Source organism: Struthio camelus, chromosome 10 (genome assembly GCF_040807025.1).
Source record: "Struthio camelus isolate bStrCam1 chromosome 10, bStrCam1.hap1, whole genome shotgun sequence".
NCBI lineage: Eukaryota > Metazoa > Chordata > Aves > Struthioniformes > Struthionidae > Struthio > Struthio camelus.
In genome coordinates, this window is record NC_090951.1 from 5,893,166 (window position 1) to 5,899,238 (window position 6,073).

The following is a 6,073-nucleotide window of genomic DNA, read 5'->3' on the forward strand; positions in this document are numbered from 1 at the left end:
AAAACTAGCAGTGAGATGTTAAGCCACTTGAATTTTTTTACAGGCTGCCATTTGCAGAACTGCTATAGGTTCAAACAACATATTTTAAAATCGGCCCTGAGCACTGCTTCACTATTCAGTACTTCTGGCAGGAATAGTTTATGCCCCGCTTTCATCTTTTTATTTACCTTTCATATATCTCCCTTGAAGAATCCACTGCTTCTCTTAAGCACCTTACACGCGAACATTCACTTTTTTGCTTATAAGGCTATACGCAAAGAGGGATTGTAACTCAGCCCCCCTCGGCCACCTCTGCTGTCTGTCTTCTGGGCTAGGCCAAAAAACAGTTCATATTTTCAAACTTTTCTCCTCAACTAGGAGGGCTAAAAACTGGAAAGCATTATTCAACCGTAAGAAGAGCTGCCTCAGTACTGGATGTGAGGTATGGAGGACTTAGAAGGGAAGGAGCACAGAACTGACTTGATTTGAGGACAACAGTCCAGTTAGAAGAAGCTGAGTGGGACTCTTGCCACTCACTGTGTCCCTCACAGGAAAGGACGCCTCATGCAAAATTCTTTGGTTTTACCCAGTACAGGTCAGGGAGCAGGTATCTCTCTCTGGAAAGGGAAAGTACAGTCAGACCTGAGCCTCAGCTCAGGCAGGTAAGTATCTTTAAGGGCTGAGAACTAAGCACAGGTTACGTGAAACAAATGAGAAATACAGGAAACTTTAAAACTGGAACTGGAACTTTAACATGCTGCCAAAAGTGCCTGCACAAATGGGGCTACAATTTACAACCAATCCTTTAAAATGACAGTTCAAGCTTACAGTAATGCAAGCCAGAATGTTAAGAGAAAATACAAAGATTTGTAACGAAATTGTGAGAACTGACAATAATTATTTTCATCCATCCTTTTGAATGCAACTATATACTTTTGTGTTGAGTTGCTATAAAGAAGTCTCTTTGTACAAATAAAGTTCCTTTTTAGTAAAACATCAGAGAACTTGTAAAGCTTTTATAAAATCAGTACTTATAGTAAAAGAACATAAAGACTTATCTGAACAATACTTAACATTTATACTTGGTACCTTGCCTAGAGGCCAACTACTAATACATTCAAAATTGGACAGCTCCATCACCCAACAGCTTACAAGGCAGTGTTAAGTGTTATCATGACAGTCACAACTCAAAGGCCGCAAACGCAGTCGTAGAATACAAGGAATAGAGTTAAAAATAGCTCTGTCAGCCTTCCTCGCAGTGCTCTTGTGCAGCCCTCCAGCATGATGCAGGAAACAGACTATAGCCCACTATGCAGGAAATATATTCTGTAGTGTTTACATATATATGCTTACGTTATCCTTAACTTTTGTACTAAATACTCTTCTTTTTATTCCATAAAAGGAAAAAGTAAATAGCAAGGTCATACTCATCAGCATCTTCATCCCAGGGTATCTGATTGTGATATTCACTTCAGTTATCACGGCCAAAAGCACCCAGTGGTCAACTTTTTAAAGGAATTTAATAATTCTAATAATCCAATAATTCTAAGAAGTCTAAATTATGGAACACAAAAATGATGTGCTATTGCACCAAGATTACCCATAAAAGCTCAAAACATTGAAGAGAGATGTTCATTAAGACCCCTTCTTAAAACATAATCTACAGAAAGAGAAGGCCCGCTTTCGTATTCAGTCCTGGTTGCATAGCCTTATTTCTCATTTGATTTTACCAGAGATAATATGAGGAATAGGTTTGCTATCTAAATGGGAGTGGTGCTTGCAGCATATTCTCACAAGGGCCACTCCAACTTTGAAATTCTTTCCCAAATTAATGATCTTCAAGACATGATGAAAGTCCATCACTGACAAAAAGCTTATGGAAAAGGCATAAACAGTACGATTCCTTTGCAAACAGGACACGTGGGGAGTTGGACTGCATACTATATTCTCATTAACAGTTACAAACTGTGGGTCATTGTGTTTTTTTTAATTATAATTATGAAAGGCATTTTTTCATAATCAGATAAAACAATATGGAAAGGGGGATGATTACGCCTGGTAAATTCATAACGTGCATGCTGCTTAAGAATGGTTAACTGCCTGCTTTAGCTGATCTTTTTTTGTGAGGTTAGGGAAAGGGGCAAGGATCAAAACTACAGAAGAAATATAAAAAGTGAAGTCTCTTTGGCTTTCCTGCTAACAATATGACACTCAAGGGATTCTTACTGGCCATTCAAACTGCTTTCCCAGATAGTTTTTAAAAAGGCAAAGGAGCTCGGGCAACGTCACTGACAGACTTGGAGAAAGTCTTACAGTAGATCGGGCCTTTCCTTGGAAAGTGCTACTATGACAACTGCTAAAACAGACATTCTTATCATAATAATGATTATGAATTGTTAAAGCTGAATATGTAAACTGATTAAGCAAGTAATTTTCCTTTATATCATTTTATTCAGCTAGTGCATAAAGAACTCCTTAGGTACACAACTTTTTTTTTTTTTTTAATAACTTGAAGATTACATATTAGAATTGAGAAACTTTCATTATCCAAGAAATCCAGTTACTAGAACATGCCGTTCTTCTAAATCTTTTAGAAAAACATTTCAGTTTATATACCTTGTCCATGATGTGTTTGATGTTTGATTCTTCCACATTCCTAGGATGAAGGAAGAATTAAGCTGATGTATGTCCTGGAATTAATCCAGCATTTTTAACTAGCACAAATCCTGTTTTGATGGGCTTGATACTCTCTAAAAGATAAAGAAGTACTTAAATGCAAAGCTCAGTCAGAATTCTTTTACTGCAAGAATCAAAGAAAAAAGTCAAACATTTGACTCCCACAGTTATTTAGATCTTGCTTTTCCCTCAAAAGCAGCAAAAACACAAAATTAGTTATAACCAGATGCTGCACCATAACTTCTGTTGAGTTGAATGAAAATTTAGAGCAAGCATAACTTGCAGTAAACTAAGTTACAGCACTTGCGCACTCTCAGTTGAACAGTTCCCAGTTTGAACATGTCCTTCATGTTACTGTTCCAGGACAAAACATGTCCAAATAAGATTTGTGAACAGAAGATAAACGTGTGTTTATAATCATCTCTTCTTTGTAACTTTAGTAACTCTGCCACATTGTAGAGTTAAGGGATTTATTTTGTTTTGACAAAGAGCCTCAACCTTCAAAATTTTTGGTTCTGAGTAAATCCATTTCGAAGGAAAACTCAGTTTTGTGCCAGAACTACTTGTGTTGAAATGGCTTAGAATTAAGTCGTAGATCAGTCCACAATAAAACATCTATGAATTCTGAATTCTACAGTCAAACATTAATTTCATGGAACAGATAAACAGTATCACAGATATATAAGAAAATGCCAAGATGCCATTAAGTCTGTCTTCAGAGGTCATGTAATTTAAACCTAGCTGAAGTAACAAAGAGCTTGCATCCTTTTCTTGAAGTTTTTTAACTCTACTTATACATTCTATCGTTCACCTAGTCCTTCCTCTGCAAAATTATGTAATTTTTGCTGTTTTCAAGGTAATGCCAGAACTAAAACGGGCAGCACCATTTTTCAGTCCGTGTGTGTGTTTTGCTTTCTTGCTGTTCTAAGTGCCTGAAAATGGAAGGCCACTGCCTAGACTGTGAACGCTGGATCATGAATACGAAAACAGCAGAAGTAAGTCTGAAGGCGGATAAAAATTGTATGTTTCCCTTCCATGTCAGTAGATAGAGCTTTTACTCTGAAACCCGTATAAATGCTACAGCAAATGCAGGCGTTAGCGTTCTTGCTGATACGTCTCCTCTCATCCTCAGCACCAGTACCTGCAGATTTCTTATTCACAGACAGAAAATTAACACAGTACAAAATACAGATTAAAGAAAAATTTTTGCCTCAAGTTTATTCGACAACTGGTATAGCACCTGCCGCTTGTGAAGTCGAAAGATCCTTTACATCCTTCCAAATGATCAAAGTAGTACATCTCCAACCATCAATTAGATGATCAATTAGTAGAGTCAGCAATTCATAGTAGACTGACTTCATCTTGTTTTCACTAGTTAAGAGGGGAAGACCTCTGGAAACCTATGGATAGCTGAATTCAGTTATGAATAACTATGAAAGAGAAGCCATTCTTAATTATCAGTTTGGTAAATCAGAGCAGTTGGATGCACATCAATCACACTTGAAATCCAACTAGATAATTACTGAAATGTAAGTATATATAATTCCTTTCTAAAATAGTTGCCTATTTAACTAATGAGAAGACTAGCTTTAAGCGACTGAATCAAAGACATTCAGAATCGCATTCCATAAACTTTCCTCCCTCATTTTGAGAGCAAAACATCTGTGAAAGTCTTTTCAAGAATATTTTGCTCGTCTTTCATAGTATATCTGAATATACTGACTTTTAAGGCATATAATCCTTTCGGGTACAAAAGGCTCAATAGTTTAGCCCTCGTAGTTTTGTGTAGCTGCTCTACACTATTGGACTTATTCATGAAGTACAGCTATAGGATTGGATAAAATTTGGCTTTTTAACCATAAAGCACCACAATGACATTGGATAACATACACTTTTGTACTATTAAGTACTAATGTTTGCAACATATTTTACAAACAGATATTAGCACCTCAGAACATCAGGTAATATATCAGGTCAAATGACAAGTTAAAAAAAAATCTAGGCTTAAGGGAGCTTAAGGTCAATACTTCTATAGCGACTACTTACTTCATATGCCTAGACTGAAATGCTTGAAGTGGCTGTTAAGAATCCCTTGAGACTCCATTTATCTCCACAGAGATTATGAACATTAACATCTGCTCATTCTGAAAACTGGGTTATCTATGTATTCTGTAGGGTACCCAAACGGATGCACAGAACATGAACAATTATTTTGTTATCAAAATAAAAAGACATAACACAGGTTATTCTCTGTCCGGTTCTCCAACCGCTAACTTCTCCTAAAATATGTAAACTTTCTTTCTTGCCTTCCTTCTAAGATAAATAACTAAATGTCGCTTCCGAAAGTATGATCATCAACATTTTTGAGGCACTGCAGAAGGGAAAAGAAGTTAATTTCTGACAACTTCACAGAATGTATGCATCACTTCTAACTTCTGAATAGAAAACTCCGAATCAAGTTTGTGTTTTAAGACTCCTTGCAAACATAATTCAAAGCCACTTCAGAGTCTTTTATAACAATGATTTTTCAGAAATAAAGCACTAAAGACGACCATAGTGAAACCCCATCATAAAATCCAAGATAGTCAGGGAAGCTACCCACAACTTGGGTAGCTGGAACAACTACCTGGAAGGAAAATTGACTTCTGTCATTCCACTCTTTTCTGATATAGTATGTGTATGCTGCATGAAACAGCCTTTACCTGAGCTGTAAAAACTGATACCATGACATCAAATATAACACATATTAATGATGCTATGCAAGACAGCTGTGTTACATCAACTCTATGATACAAGAGCACCCTCTCAGGTCACGCTAAAAAATACATAACTGCAAAAGAAACTGTACAGGCATTTTGAACAACTGGTTCAGCTGGCAACTGCTAGATATTCCCATCTTACCTGACCTTTCCTCATAAGAGGGACAAAGATCTTTTGAGCATTTTGTACCTTCTGAACAGCCAACTGCATCCTTCTACGCCCATCTACATTGCAGGCCAGCTGCTGCCACAGCCTAGAGAGAGGAGGCTATGAAATGCTCCTGATTGTGCGTCGCTTTGAGCTGGGTTGCCTCATCCAAATCAGGCAGGACAGAAACTAGTCAGCAGGGCTCTGCAAGGCTGCTGCCAACATCACATCCGAGTGACTACACGGGTTCTTTGCTGGACCTTTCACGTATGAAAAGGAACACGCTAACTACAGGTGAATAGCTATCCCAAAATCTGCATCCACATCCAAAAAGATCCAAGAACTAGAATGACACTAGTACTTATTTATTGTTTGATACGTATAGGAAGAATTATATAAAGAAGCCCACACACCTTCAGTGCAACATATACCTAACCTTTTCCTTCACACAAGGGGCTCAAAATACTCCGCAAATAGCTTGACGTTTTTCAAGAATCCTGTTGATTCTACT